Source organism: Solea solea, chromosome 2 (assembly GCF_958295425.1).
Source record: "Solea solea chromosome 2, fSolSol10.1, whole genome shotgun sequence".
In the NCBI taxonomy this organism is placed as follows: domain Eukaryota; kingdom Metazoa; phylum Chordata; class Actinopteri; order Pleuronectiformes; family Soleidae; genus Solea; species Solea solea.
Genome location: NC_081135.1, coordinates 7,665,251 through 7,681,323, shown reverse-complemented (window position 1 = coordinate 7,681,323; position 16,073 = coordinate 7,665,251). Strand labels below are relative to the sequence as shown.

The following is a 16,073-nucleotide window of genomic DNA, read 5'->3' as shown; positions in this document are numbered from 1 at the left end:
GCCCGCTTTGAACTCCAGGGCTCAAACAATGACACAGGCCAGTCTGGGGCCTGATGGGAGTGTGATGGGTCGGTTGAAAAACAACCCTTCCACCCCCGCTAAAAAAAAAAAAGGGGGACAAAGTTTTTTCATAATGGTGAAGTCTGTCAAATATTTTGATATGTCCCACACACCATGGTGCAGCTCCTCCTGGGCGTTTTGCTTTTCAGCAGGGGAACAATTGACTTTCTTCACGTTCAAGTCATTTGCCTCCCCGCCTTCGGGCAAAACCTTTCATGAGGAGCCATGACTTGCCATTGCAGCTGTTCTGCTGGGGTTCTTCCCATGGACACCATGGATAAAAACTCTTTGAGAAAGCAACTTCAGTTATGTAGCCTTGCAGGTTTCTCTTTTTTTCTCATCCAAAACTTGGCTCACAAGAATATTTTGGGTTGTGTGTTTTTTTCTTTGTTGGGCCAGAGTTGGCCTGGGTTAATTTTTTTTTTTTTGTCTTTGTCAGTGTGGCGATACATTAAATCGACTCATCACAACATGGGCACTCTTAACTGCATTTCTAGGACTGCCACGTTGCACGTCAGGTTTTCACGGCTGAATGTGAAGCATAGGTCAAATATTTCCAATTCTTTTCAGGGCTTCTGGCATTTATTAGAAATGAAGACAGAGATCCCATAGAAAAGGACACAGAAAATGTGATTTTCTGTCTTAAAACCACAAAATAGAGCAAGATTCTCTGTCAAATGGACAGTGTGTTGCAGTATGAAACCTTTTTTTTTTCCCATCCTCACTTGCAGAAAGACTTTGACACTGTACCATGAAGGTAACTTTGTAAAGTTCATTGCAGATAGACTTGGCATATGAATATTCATGAAAAATTACCCAAGCTTACTGTGCCTGATAGTGGGCCCTTTTCTGCAGCAGCATTAGGCCTGTAAAAGAGATGAAAGGCTTGTGAACCATCCCCACTTCCTTGGCCTTATACTGGGACACAATGGCCAACCAGCCACTCAATTAGTCTGCCATCTTAGACTGACTGTTTGACAGGTCTAGCTAATTGTTAATCCCGCCATAACTGTTTCTCAGAGTAATTAATCATGTAACAAAAGGGCTCTGTGAGGCAACCTTACCAGTGCGGATGTGTGTCATACCAAGAGAGAGCTGAGACGGAAAAAGCATTGCAAAAGGTTGTCCAATTTACGGCTGAGATTGATCAACAAATATTTAATCTTAATTTACAACACCTAAGGCATGGCAAGCATATGCATCACTCGGTTTTCCCGGATGTAAACAAGTGCATGCGTGAGATCTCCTGGCTTATGTAAATGTGGCTCCATTTGAGCCCCACATGAACGGGTTCTAGGGGTCAAGTACCATTCATCATGAGATGGAGTGTCATTTTCTCCACTTCATACGCAGGCAGCTGCTTAAGAGGAGCAAGAGAAAAGAAGGTATTCTTTGAGGGAGGAAAGAAAAGGCAGAGCCGAGCACAATCCAGGCTTCAGAGAAGAGATGGTGGGGAGGTGGGGGGTGAATAGGAACACAAGGTGCCACTGTGTCAGAATTTAAATGTGAGCACAACTGGTGATGTCATTCACCTCCTCAACCCCACCTCAAGTCATAAGACAAGCCACATTCCTGGGAACAGGAAGAGGACACAAAGAGCCACCGTGTTTTTCAGTTCAACAATAATGACTCATTTCTCTGTGACCCATTACTGATTTTCTTCCTCGGTGTGTCCAAATGATGATTAATATCTGTTTTCTATCTCCATGCCGAATGGTCGCAGCAGAAAACAAGAGCAACTCTTGTTTGAAGGGAGAAGGAATCCTCGCCTCCCAGGCAATGGGACCTCATAAAGGCCAAATTAGATAATTTGAGGGGGAAAATGGATGTAGGTCATATCTCATTTCCATCTTTCTTAAAAGATGTAATGATAGTCACGCAACAGAGCTGGTGTCCATGGGACCTTTCTTGACGGCTGGAACAAAGTCAGAGGTTACGGCCAATTCACCTCATCCATTGCCTCTTAAAAGTCTTTGTAATGTTCAGACACAGTAGCAACCATCCTTTTCCCTTTGTGTATTGGCACTCGCATGCAAGCAGCCAAACACGATAAGAGCTGTTTTATTGCCACGCCAAAAGGAAGAAAACCTGATGATTTGAGCAACAAAACAAAAACCTCCCAGGAATTGCTGGCTGTCCCACTGGCCAATCCACCTCCACCAGCACTGCAAAGAAAACACAATACCACACACAAAAACCTGCAGACAATAAACAGAAACAGTAGGACTCCTTCCCTAATTTGACTTGCTCCACAGGTGGTCACCAGCTGCTTACGAACAGGTTAGCAGGGGCCACAATAGCGGACCAGGGATTTTCATTTTAAGTGGAACAATGGGCAACTGCTCGGGTCCCAAAACCAGAAGGTTATTTCGCTCTCTTTTTCCTTTTTTTTAATCTGGCAGTGCCTGGAGGTAGAGTTGTGGCTCCACTGCAGCAAACAGTGAGGTCTTTTGTCTGAACGTCTCTGCGCAGAAATGGAGGCTATCAGAAATTCCCCCTGTCTTAGTTCACATGATTCAATGAGAGCCCTGTGTGTCAGTATCAGGGCTGTTCTTTTCTTGTCTATTCATGTCATACACCGGACGGAAAGACCCGGCTACGCTGATGGCTGGAGGCCTGCTTTTACTCATCCAACGAGACAACAAACTCTGCAGAACCCAGAGGGAATTCAACTCATAATTATATGGCATTTCATACTACTGAATTGTGCTTCAGTCAAGCTTGAGCATTTATGCAACAGTCACTCCCTTTCAGAACTTGAAATCCCTTAAATATCTTTCAATACCTTAGCAGAAAATCTGTACTACCATATTAATCGTTTGACCGCTGTAGAAAATACCAAGGATCCAGAAAAACAGATAAATACAGTCTTTTGGCTCTGATTGACGAGTTGGAAAGAGGCACATCATTAGATTCCTGGAATTTGTCTCCTGTGAAAGATGAATCTAAGCAGAGATACCTTGCAGGCAGGCCTTTTCCAGTAATCCCTGTCAAGATCTTGTGCTTGAAAACCCAAACTACAGTCCAGTGGCAAAAAAAGAGACAATTGACCACCCAATAATGGGAAGCATGTCGGCATAAATGGTTTTTGCAATGCAATTTAAAGAGAGAACATCTCTCTCAAGGCATCAGGGACGGTCCGTACAATAGTTTTGTACAAAAATGTGTAATTTGTTGTGGTGCTACCTAAAGTCTCAGTAAAATTGCATCCCTTTAAATAATCCATGACTTTATGAATTAAAGATATTTAACTCCATGCACAACCACTGGCATTGTAACATCATTAGATCTCTGGCATATACAGCAAAATGAAGAACAATTTGTTTTATGCAAATTGAGTATTATATTGTCCAAGATTACAGTGAAAATTGTTGAATTTGTCATTGAAACAGCCTTGGAAAGCAACAGTTTTTTCCTGGCAATAGCAGAAATGGTGGTTGCTGAAAAACAGTGTAATCATTGGACTCCACTAATAGTCTACTGCGCTTGGTTTTCAACATATGAAACCACAAATTATCCGAAACCGAAAGAAAGCAAAAGTGAATGAAGGTAGAATAACTTCATCTGTGTTTGTTCATTTATCAGGACTACCCCCCCCCCCCACCCTGCCAAAAAAGCAATATTAATGTGTCTGCTTTAAAGCCAAAATGTTTTATGAAAGCTGCAGTAGTTGAAGTTAGGGCATCAAACCACCATCTTATGTTGAGATAAATGTATACACTTTTCACAGATTTCAGCTAAAATATTTAAGTTTGGCAGGCTCGCGGAATTCTTGAACATATGATAGGAGCGTCGATATCTCAAAACCTGAGCTTGTGAGTTTGTCAAAACTGGCCAAAATGTAATGTTTCCACTAGCGCGAGTCGACTCAACTCGGCATGGTCATTTTGCATTTCCACTAGCGATGGTACCTGGTACTTTTTTTAGTACCTGCTCTTGAGAGGTTCCAAGCGAGCTGAGGCGATACTATGCGTGACGTCACCAGACTGCTGGCCACTGATTGGTCAGTGTGCCGTCACAGGAAGAGGCATGAGCAAGACGTCCGACACAAGAATCAAGCCGAACAATGCCGAACTGTAGATCTGTTAAAAAGACTTAACAATCCTAAATATGTGGGTTAATCTCCAACAATTATCAGGGAAATGTCTAAAATCGCAATATTTACAAGAGGCGTCTGGTGTATTTAGGGACAGCACTGCTGACCGCGACTGACGAGCCGCATCACAAACCCTTCTTCTGTATTTCAGTCCAGTAACTGTGTCAGACGGAGTCTGTGCTCCGGTCGTGGAGGAAGTACTTAACAAATATTTTTCATTAACTGATTTTAATGATTAAGTTGCACTGAAAACAACTGCTTTACAAGTCACTAGTCACTCGTTTGTGTGTGTTGCAGTTTCATGCAGACGTGCACTGATGATTCTATATTAATGGGAACACAACCTAAACCGTGCCGTGTGAGTCGAATCGAGGTGGAAAAGGGGCTTAAATGGAAAGGAATTTGTATTATGCTTGTTGTCTGTTTACGTAACTTAAATTATAAAACTAGTCTATTATCTTCTTTGTGGGCTATGGTTGATAAGCTGTGACAGTAGCATGTTGTCCCTCGGGGTCACCTTATGAAGCCACTCAGCTTCTCCTCTCAGTGTCCTAAAATAAGACTTTCATCCGTCTTCACACCGCATCCTGAACTTGCCCCTGCATCCCTTCATTTAAATTCACACAGCTGATGTTTGTTGTGAGCAGGCGTTGTCAGAGAGGATAAAGAAAGGTTACCTGGTGGCTGAGAGCGAGACACTTTACACCAGCAGATTTATCCACACTGATGTTTTGATGTCACCACTGGCTCCTGCAGGCGCTATGCTGTTGTAACGCACCAAACCCCAATCAAATCTTTGAAGTAGTCATGTATGCCTAAGTGCTGTCTACCTTAATGCTAAATAATTAGCAGGCGAGCACAGCTCACTGGGATTGCTACCTCAGGGCTAAACTTGCTTTTCCTGCTTTGATCATTACATTAATTAAATCTGGCTCCCTTGACAGGTCGCGGGCTAAAAAACAGGTAGGTGTCATGGGCACCTCAGCGGAGACAGAAGCACCTGGTGTGTGAGAGCTCTACAGCTGTCAGTGGCAATGCCTAAAGAGTCAGACGGCGGTGGTGTTAATTCGAACCGATGTCCCAAAAGGGGAGCAGAACAACTCAATCGTAAGACACCCCGATTCTACAGTCTGGAGGCAGGCAAGGCTACAGCAGCAGCAGCAGCAGCAGCTTTGGCCAGAGGAGGAAACAAGTCATATCGTCAGACCTCAGTGTCAGTTCGCGTCATACCCAGCGCCTGAGGGACAAATTAGAAGTGTGTTTTGAGAGATGTGTCAAAAGTGTTCTTGGTCCACATCCCAGCAGAGAAATTGTGCAAAGAGGGACCTAAACCAAAGTCAAACACCAAGGGGAGACAGAGGAGGGACTCACCTATGATTTATTTAAACCAAAATGGCCCGAAAGGATGAATAATTACACAGCTGTGCATTAGTGTGTTGTCTTTTAATGCAATATTAGACCGTAAACACCAGTTTAACACTCAACTCATTAATGATAGCTAGAACATACTGTAGGTCCAAGGTCACGTGAGTATATGTTTGCTTTTGTCGATTCCTTCATCAGAGCCACTCCATAGAATGTTTCCACACTCATACTACACATTACTTTCAAGACTAATATGGTTAACAAAGGAATTAGCAGCACATTATTGCACTCTATGCTATGAGCATATTCCTGAGCAACCGTCCTTTGCTGCCCCTTGTTTGGTCGATGGTGTTTTTCGCCATGACAATACCACATCTATCAATCACAGAACAGTCCGCAATGGTAACACTAGCACAAGTTGGGCTTCATCCATAAACTCAGTGAAAGTATGTCACCGACACAGGCTGCAGGGCTGAGAAGTCTCTCCGTCCCTGATGGAAATGAGACAAATGACATTAATTCCATATGAAATGATGTAGATTGTGTTTGTTGGATCCGCTCATTTTCAAAAAAACGCCTCTCTGCCTAAGCCCAGCGGCCTTTCCTCCACATCCTCATCCAGCGCCCCACACCATAGAGCGTTCAGTAGTAATTAGTATCTTCAATATGTTTAACCATCCCACATACCTGTTTAATCAAACCACTTTCTGGGCATGTATTCAACCTTCAAAGGCAGCGTTTGAAAAGGACTCGGAGAACACAAAAGCAAGTCGTCTCTGAAGCTCCTTTTGATCTAGATCATTAACGTTCTGGAATCAGAAGTTGACATAAGGCCCGGTTTTGTTGCCGCACTCCTGGATCCGTTTCTGTGCAGTGGAAGTTGAAGATGTTTGGAAAATTGCTCCGATTATAGTGTTCATGTGCCATTTGATACCGGTTCCAAGAACAAGGGGAGCTGCAGCCAAACCAGACTACACCAATAAGAGCTGGCGGAACTGTCCGTGCTTTCATAGACCACATGGTCTCTTTACCGAGTGGACATGTTTTATTATCATGGTAATCGACTTTGTAATTTTGGTGCGAACAGCCCCACCCTGCTCCATTTACAATGGAGAGATCTCAGCATCAATTAAAGCAGTCTATCAAGGAACAATAGGATAAGAAAAGGACAAATTTACTGGATTTGGGTCGAACGTTGTTCATCGTCCGTCATAAATGTCATATTTTAGAGTAGACGTATCCTTTGCTTCTTGAGTCTTTTTATGTATAAGATCTCATTACAGCTACTTTACAGCTTGTCGTCACCAACATAACATGAGGTAATGGTTTGGCTGCATGCATCAAAGATGGAGTCCATTGTGGAAAAGTAGTTGCATTGAGAGATGTGTTCAAAGCAAGCGGGTGCCTTGCTCTTCATCGCACTCCAACACAGACATCAAATGATGACACACTACGTTCTTGGACTTCACAAAAAGATAGTTTCGAGAGAAGGAAGGGCCTCCCACACTGAAGCTCGCTCCATCTCCAAACCTTTTAAACACGAGCCCACCCTCTTCCAACCTCTTTGAGATGGTTCGTCTCTACGACAGATGCATCAAAATCTGAAAAGGGCTCATCATCATCATCATCAGCATGGACTCGCTCTCCTGTCTCTTCCAGTCTCTTTCTCCTTGAGCCTCTCCGCAGCGACGCCTGCACCCACGGGCAACATTTCTGAAAAATCACAAGAAATTCATTTCCTCCCTGGATGAAAAATAACAAAGGCATTCCTCATGACAGGCCGCTCTTCCTGTCATCTGCAGGCCACAAGTCTTCTGATCTATTAATAGAGACTCCTTCCTCCATTTCTTCTTTATCACAACCAGACTGCCGAATTCTCATCAGGTGATTTGATTAACAAATTACAGACGGGCAGGAAGTCTGTGCGGCGTTTAGGCAAAGGTGAAAACACAGCGAGGTACAGCACAGACTGTAGTGGAGGGTGTTGTGGTACACACTTGCTTATAGTTTGATTACTCCTAGTCGCCGATTTCTGACCTAGTTCAGAGTAATTAGGTTTCCACTGTTTAGCCACATTTGTAAACAAGGATATTTTTCTGGTGAGATAACTTCTCGGCAGCCCTCGATATCTGCCACAGAGCCTCAGCGGGGATTATTGTTAATCTTAAGGAGATACCTATCTGTTATGTTGATATTTCTCTCTCAATAACATTCATTCTGTCCCACCCGAGACGAGAGTTGCAGAAAGAACTTGATGTTGTTCTTTTTAATGAATAATTTTACCGTGATTTGTTTCATGTGGTTTCAAATTGGGATTTTGATTTAAAAGTGATTAATCATTTAGCCCTAATCAGAACCTTAATCTGATATGCTACATCACGTAATAAGTCACGGGTCAAAAAGTCGACCAAAAATCCAGCATCGGGTCTGGATTTATGTCGAGTTCAACCACTTTATGTTAATGTTTTGTAAAAAAAAAAACAACAAAACAAAACTAATTGTAGCACTTTTTTCTGTTCACAAAAAAGTAAGTTGTGGACTCTCCATGGCTGCACATGTGTGTTTCTGCAGAATGACAACAACATTGTTTTCTGCTATAAACACATGAACGCGACCAAGTTTGTGCCGCGAGATGCTACAAAACAACCGTCACCCATCAGTGAGCGCGTGCAAACTCTCAGACAGACAGTCGGTCCATCACAACACTCAATCATACACTAATATCTCGGGGCATCAGCAGCTATTCCAGAAGCAGAACTAACAAGTTAAGCCCAAACATTGGGTTTGGATGGCAGTGGGGGAGTTTATGAATGCGTGTGTGTACGTGGAGGGGTGGAGGGGGGCATGCATACATCAAACAGAGATGGTTGGTCAATATTGGAGTATGGAGAATCAACACGCTCTTTTAAAGGGGAGGCTTATGCTCAAACATCACAGTGCCAGTTTCTGGGCCTGAGCATTTCCCGAGGCCCGGATCGCCATTTCTCATTTGTTGCATTAGCAGCAAAGACGGCGTACAAATAAAATTTCCCTGAGCAAGGGAGGTATCTGCATACAAAACAAGACTGTGTGTAATGTTCAACCGGAGCGCGAGGGGAAATGAGAGCGTTTGAGGGGAAGCAGAAATATGCACCTTCATCAGTGCTGTGGACACACTCAGGAAAATGCATTTAGCAAATTAGCATTTTTGTGTGTTTAAAGAGGCCGGCGATTGTGTGGGGGTAAAGAAAAGTAAAAATTTGGCACATGATTTCATCAGGACATACTTTACTTACTTTCACTCTGTCTTGTTGCAAATCTAATATATCCACACACACAAAAAAAGCAAGATATTTGATATTGTTTCTCATTAAATAAATGCAGAAGCGTGCACTGCGACTGGTGCCGTTCAGATTCAAAAAGAATAAAATGTCTTGTCAGAAAACAGACTCTCCTTTTAACTCGCACTTCATTTTTAGCAGCCCAGTTGAGCTTTATTGGCCATTCTCCACAGTGCAAACACACACACACAGACACACACACAAACAGCCATTCCTCTTCAAAATATTAGAGCGGGGACTAATTGCCACCACCTGCGTTATCACACAGGCTACTAAACAGATGTGGGGGACCAATCTCGGTGTGGAAATCACAGCTGAGTTGCAGAGTGAAATCTGGCAAAATGCTAAAAGAATCTGTTTGAGCAACAGCATACCGAAGAATTCAAAAGTGACTACATGTCTCCCAGTAGAAAACATGGAGAGAAAAAAATAATAATACCCAGTCTCTGCCCACAGTTTAAGATGACAGAAGACACCTATAACCACTGCATGTGGTCTGGCCACTAAATAGTACACTGCTGCTCAAATATAGTACCAGAAGCTGGGGAGTATTTTTGGTGCCGGGTGTGTGTTGCAAACTCTCAATACTCTGTTTTGCTTATGGCAACATTGACAATGGAAACTATACAAGGCTTCCATGTGAAAGTTGTGCAAAAGGTATAAAAAGAATAGCGTTCACCTTTGTCGTCACGGTCTTTTAATGCTTCTTCTTTTCATTTGAGGGTTTAGGGTTTGCAGGTCAAATGCTTCTGACCATTGTGACTGAATCTGTTGGTAAAGAATGAGAATGAGTTTTGTATCATATCGGCATTTTAGCCTCACGACAAATCTCAAAAAGTCACCATAGCGTATTCATGAATACAACCGGTACGCAACCATTACGCAGTACGCAGCCCCACCCCACTCTCTTGCTCTTGTATTTACTGTTACCATCTTTGCTGCTGTTGTCTTTCTCCTCTTATGTTTTTTACACATGTATGCAAGCTTTATGCACATGCTTCACATCTGGCCTGTCATATAAACTACACAATGTAGAGTTGTTTTGTGGACATGTCTTGGAAACAATGCTTTCGGTGAAGACATAAGGCCCTACTGGTAAAGAAAAACATTAAATGTTCATTATTTTGACTTTGTTTCTGTATTTAGTTATTTACAGATAGAAAAATGACATTTAGAGAAACTTGAATAGCTTTTAAAAAGTACATTTTGGCTTAATATTCAAACGGGGGAGTTGAAATTTGACGGACTTCATAGTGATTCACGATGACAGTATCTCTGTGCTTCATCATGCGAATAAATCCATACATTAAAACTAAAGTTTAAAGTTTAGAGTCTAAAGTGAAAGTTTTAGTTGATTTGTACATGAAGTTGTGACCACAATTTCTCCCACTGTGGGTTAAACATGTACTTAAAATGTGCGTCACCTTGAAATTAAGTCATTTCACTCGGGGATTTCTGAGGTTTTCTACACAGGACATGCATTAAAATTCACATGATTAACAGGCGAAGAAGCAAAGAAACGATGACGACTGCACGTTTCTTTGAAGTTTTGCTAACTTTTCTTTTTTTTGCCTCACACCACTCAGACATTCAGAGAGAACAGTAAGTGTTTGCAAACTTCGTTAAACCTCTGAGTTTTTCATTCTTTATCCTTTTTAAAACACTCCTCCTGTCCCGTAGCAAACAGGTTATCCGGAGTAAAGGAACATTTTGACTATTTCTGCAGATTCATGGTTCAAGCTCCACTGCTACAGCAACACACTGCCAGCAGTGAAACATTCTCCCTCCACCTCTCCTTCTTGTCATGCCAAATTGTGTTTTACAGCATCTGTTCATTATAGATGGCCAACATGATGGATGTGGTCATAATATTAATGTAAGACTGACACAGCAGAGACATGAATCATGGCCGACTTTATTTCAAAGCCGGCGTTTCATTGGCCCATCACTAAAAAGTGATATATAAATGTCAGCGAATGGCAGCCATAAAGCATTATGAAGTACATTTGATGGTGCATTTTCACTGTTATCAACCCACTGTTATTTACTAATGTGTCTTCTTCATGTGACAGCCGCGATGGACGTCCATGTCAGTGTCATTTGTAGACTGTGTACTTAAAGAGACTCACTATACCTTTTTTTTTTGTCTTTTTTCCAGGTGCTGGTTTGGCAGTGACATGGAGATGAAAAGGTAAGAGCGTGATCAAAAGGGATGTTCTCATAATACAGTATGTCGTGTTGGCCTTTGGGCATAGAAGTCCTGGACAGACTTTAAATTGAAAGCATTCATTCAAATTGAAATTTCATTTTCCCATATGTGCGCGTATGACAAATGACAAGGGAGCATCATTCTTTTCACGGCATTGTTTATTTTCATGATGTCGAGGGTGAAAATAACTCAGAATAGAGGTGGAAATAGTACTGTCGTCTTCATTTGCATTTTCTGATGTTTTTCCCCTCATAATTTTTACGATGACTGAGTTGTGCTCGCTGCGAGGTGATCTCATTTACTGCGATGTGCACTGATCATTGTCTTGGAAAAACATGAGGTTTAGAACTACAACATCCACAGATCAAACCATCGTCCGATGAGAATTCAAAGTCCAACTTGCACAGTCCTGTTAAAACCATTGAAAATAACTGCTGTAACTTCACAGTTTCCATATGAAGCTGTCCGCCAAGGGGGAGAGGCGATGACTGCGTCCCATTAAAGTGTCCATGTCAACTTTGAAAACACACATTGCGTACTGTATATGTTTTATAAGCGCCACATTAGTGAGTCAGGTCGTCTCTCCACTCTAAAACATCAAGCAAGCAGATCCCACTTAAAAAACAAACAGCTTCACTCCCAATATTTGGCATAAACTTCTCAAAATCAATACCCTCAGGTCCACTTGAACTTCTCATCTCTGCTAATAGGGACCGCTGCCGGTCTCGCCCCCCGAACAGTATCGCCGCTAAGACGAGGAGTAAACAGCCTTCATCACCTTCTCTGCAGCGAAACACTTGGAAAACTGCTTTTGTCTGCACGAGGCCGTTGCCGCTTCCAGAATGAATCAGGACAGATTAGCGAGTACCTGCTTGTAATTGCCAGCAGATGTGTTATCCTGTGAAGTTTGGAAACAGCCATGGAGTGGGATTATTTTCATCTGGTTTGGGTTATTCATGCCTATAAATAATTGTAACATGCAGACCTATTTCAATGCGTTACATAGGCACGGGAATATTTGTCACCTGCATTATCTAAAACTTGGATTATTTAAATACTTAATTGTTTAAAATGATACATTGGAGGAGCATCTAACTGGTTATTTCAGTGGTTTTCAAATCAGTCAAAAACTTTATCACCAACTATTCTGCTTTCTCAAATCAAAAGATCAGATGTGATCTGGAAAAAATGATTTGCTCTTCCTTTTTTTTTTATTTTTGCTTTGACAAAAAAACATTTTAGTAATGAAAGTTCCGTACTGTAGTTGTAGTCGTACTCCCAAACCAAAAAAGTATCAGTATCCGTGTTGGTTTGGATGCAACAACACAGCTCTCCACCCTCATGTAAATATAGACCTGGGTTAGGTTGCTGAGTACATGTTCTGTCCTGCCGTTAAAAGAAAAATAAATAGTTTTTAGTGAAAGTCGACACAAAACTGCAGCTAAAAATTGTCTGAAACAGCCGCTCCGTTAATTGTTTCATTCAGCAGGCTGCGTGTGAAACGTCGGGTCTGTTCCCGTGATTGGCCGCTCGTCAGCGATGCTGTGAATTGGCCGAAGGTTCATGTCAGTTAATGGCATAATCACTGCAACTTAAGTGGTCAAGTGGCCTGTTAGATATGTGCGTGTGTGTGTGTGTGTGCGCGTGAACAATTTCCCGTCCTGCATCACTCGCCCGGATCCCCTCTGTCGTGTTACGCGCCGCGGAAAAAAACAAAAAAAAACAATCTTCATCTAATATTTTTTCCATGACATCAAGTAATGTAAATTACGACGGGGTGTTGCTATGTAGTCTGTAATTACACATCACCCTCCCGCCACCACCACTACCACCCCCCCACTCCTCCTCCTCATTTTGTAGTGATAGTGGTTCTTGTGTTGAGGCCTCAGTCTGTTCTGCCTCCTCCACCTCCAGCTCTTTGCTCTGCTCTGCTCTGCTCTGCTCTGCTCTGCTCTGCTCTGCTCTGCTTGGCTCGGCTCTGTGGCTGCTTCCCGCTCGTCCTGTTAGAAAGACGACTGCTGCACCCTACAGTTTAAAAACTGCCTCTCACCGTGCAGGCTCAGCCGCCTCCAAACACCCTTCTGTTCTCTCTGTGCCACAAACTCAACATTGTAGAGAGTTTTTTCTCTTTAAAAATATATATATTATATTATATTATATATATATATAATCACACAGAAGAAGAAGATAAATCCCAACTTTGTGATGAGATTTCTTTAGAGTCTTTAGTCAACTTTTAAACACAGCGGTGAGTGAATCGCGAGTGCCGCTGCAGCTTTTAACTGTGTCCAGCTCGTAAATAATTTCACCAGTCTGGTTTCACTAGAGAATGCGAGTGTCCTCCTATGATCTGAATAAAATATTAAGTGTTTTCTCTCTTCTAATGAGGAGCTGAATCTGTGAAACAGTGGATATTTGGAACATTTTGGAATTTACATGAATTTATTTAACAATACTCATGCATGTACACAAAATATAGACTCAAATTCTTGTCACTGTTGGCTCCTTAAATCTAATTTTTGCTATTATAAATACTGAAATATGTGGTATTCTTAATTACCTTTGGTGTATCAGTAAATTATGTTTACTATTAAAATAGTTTCAGCCTTTTTTCTTTTTTTCTAATACAAAATCTAAGAAAGTCAACTCACAAAAAATATTGTGTATTTTATTGTATCATTTAGATTTTATCATGTAACAATAAGCTATGAAAATACACTTTCACCTTGTCAAAGTAAATATATATATTCTATTTGCAGTGACAATGTTTACATTTAACGTCTGATAAAGTCTCTTTATTCTGCCGTCTTCTTTTTAATGCTTTGATTTTTTTATTAGATAAATGTGAGCTTATATTTATTTGTTTTTAACTTGTTTTATATGATTTTGTTATGCCCTCAAATTATTAAAATAAAACCGAAGAGAGAGAAAATAAATAACTTTCATGGTTGTTGTCGGTTCAAGGTTGATTAGATTGAATGGCTGATTCATATAATATTGAGTTCATTTGTATCCTGTCACAGCTAAATATTTGTCTCGAATGCTGAATGAATTTAACAGTTCACTTCTGTTTATACAGCGATCAATCAATTGTGTTGCTGTTTTTTGTTTTTTTTTTCAATTTTCACGACGATCAGAAAGCAGATTTGGGTCTGTGACAAGTTCAGATGACGCATGAACTGCAGTTGACTCAGGGTCACACAGCATTTGACACACACTAAAAAATAAAGTAAATAAATAAATAAATAACCCGGACCAAAAAGGACAAGTGATAATCAAAACACGATTTCAACACAAAACCCCAACACTGGTCAGTGCGTACAGTCAGTCAGGATCTCATTATACTGTGGCAGCATCAACAAGAGGCTTTGGTTTGTGAATCCCACTTGATTTAGTGGAACCCCCCGCTACACACACACACACACACACACACTCTTCTGCACAGCCTGGCTGGTATTTCCAAAGCACTAATTGTGCAGTTTGACTGTAATGTATGAAAGTGCTGCAGGAAAGGAGGAAAAAAAAAATATTAATTACCACAAACTCTTTCACTAGAATATTTGAAGAGTTTTTAGTCACGTTATTTTAAGGCACGTTACGGTAATATTGAATCCCGTAAAGTAGAATAAAAAGAAATAACTGTGCTTGAATTTTCATATAATGTTCTCACCTTGACTTTCTGAATAAAAAATATTACTATACCTTATTTTGATCAGATTTGGTTCAATCTTAGAGTAGAAAGACTAAACCCTTTCTTTTCCTGAAATGAATTGAAACAAAGTAGGCTGTAACTGACAGTGTTAAATCAATAACTACAGAGTAAAGTCTGCAAATGTCTAACACGACAGAAGATGTGCGTCACTTTGTGCCAAGACATTAAAGACAAACCATCAATCGCTGTGTGTTTCATTTAAAAAAGTCTGCAGAATTAAAGATATCCTCTCTTATTAGCATAGAATATTTTTTAAACGATAACGTTAACCCTTCTATGCACCAAACTGTCACCGCCAAAACACCTTTGTATTTGACTCTGTGTGATTTGAATTTCCCTTCATCTGTTAAACTTCGTTTACAAATATTTATGCACATTTTATAAAAAAAAATAAGCCTTGCTTTTTCAAACCATTAAAACACGATAAAAAATGCACAAATACATTCGCCTTAATGACTGCGATATCATCTATTTACAACATATGTATAAGTGATCACGTTATTATCATGTAAATTAATAAACCAGTGACACTAATGTATACACACACACACATTCACATGGTACCATTATGAATCTGTGAAATATTCACTCATCAACGAGTATAATCATATGTTTTTTACCTCATGCGTGCGATGCAATACAACCACATAGTGCAATTTAATTCTGACGTATGGCGTGGTGTTGATTCCTCTCACACGTGAAATTCACAATTTGTGGCGTCAAGCTTTACAATACACCACAGAAAGGTAATTAAAAAAAAGAAGAAAATAAGTGCAACTAAACTAAATCTCCTTATTTTGTTAATATTACAATCAAGAGAAAACAACTTACCTGAAGTCCGGCTCACGTCAGACCCAAAATTCGGATCAGAACTCACAGAGAGACCGAGCCAGAATGGAAACTTGACACACACACACACACACACACACAGTGTGTCACACATCACTGTTTCTGCTTTACTGTTATGTCACAGATCTCTCAATCATAGCAGATTTTTATGCAGAACTTTTATTTTCCCTCATTCTAAGTGTTGTATCATCTTTTTGCCTCAACTTTGGAAGCAAATAAATCCAATTTGTTGAAATCTAGCGACGTGATTTACAGCGTACAGTACATTTCAGTGTTTCTTGGTCCTGGCAGGTTCTGACGGTGGTGTTTACAGTGTTTGTTGTCTGTAGAAAACCACATTAGATATAATGATACGGACAGTCTGGCGCCTGAAGTTGTGTGTTGGCATCGTGTTATACCTGCTGAAGGAGCTAAATGAAAAGAAACAACATCAACATTAGACAAAATACTCCAATCTCTGGG

The 16,073-nt window shown here is 40.9% G+C and overlaps 1 long non-coding RNA gene across 2 annotated transcripts in view; it reads left to right on the top strand.

Moving 5' to 3' along the window:
- The window catches only part of LOC131440753 (uncharacterized), a 158,742-nt gene that overhangs the window by 131,866 nt on the left and 10,803 nt on the right, over window positions 1-16,073 (top strand). For both annotated transcript variants that reach the window (XR_009231450.1, XR_009231444.1), the window contains one exon: window positions 11,000-11,032. This is a non-coding gene — a long non-coding RNA (uncharacterized LOC131440753). The remainder of the gene's footprint in view (window positions 1-10,999; window positions 11,033-16,073) is intronic.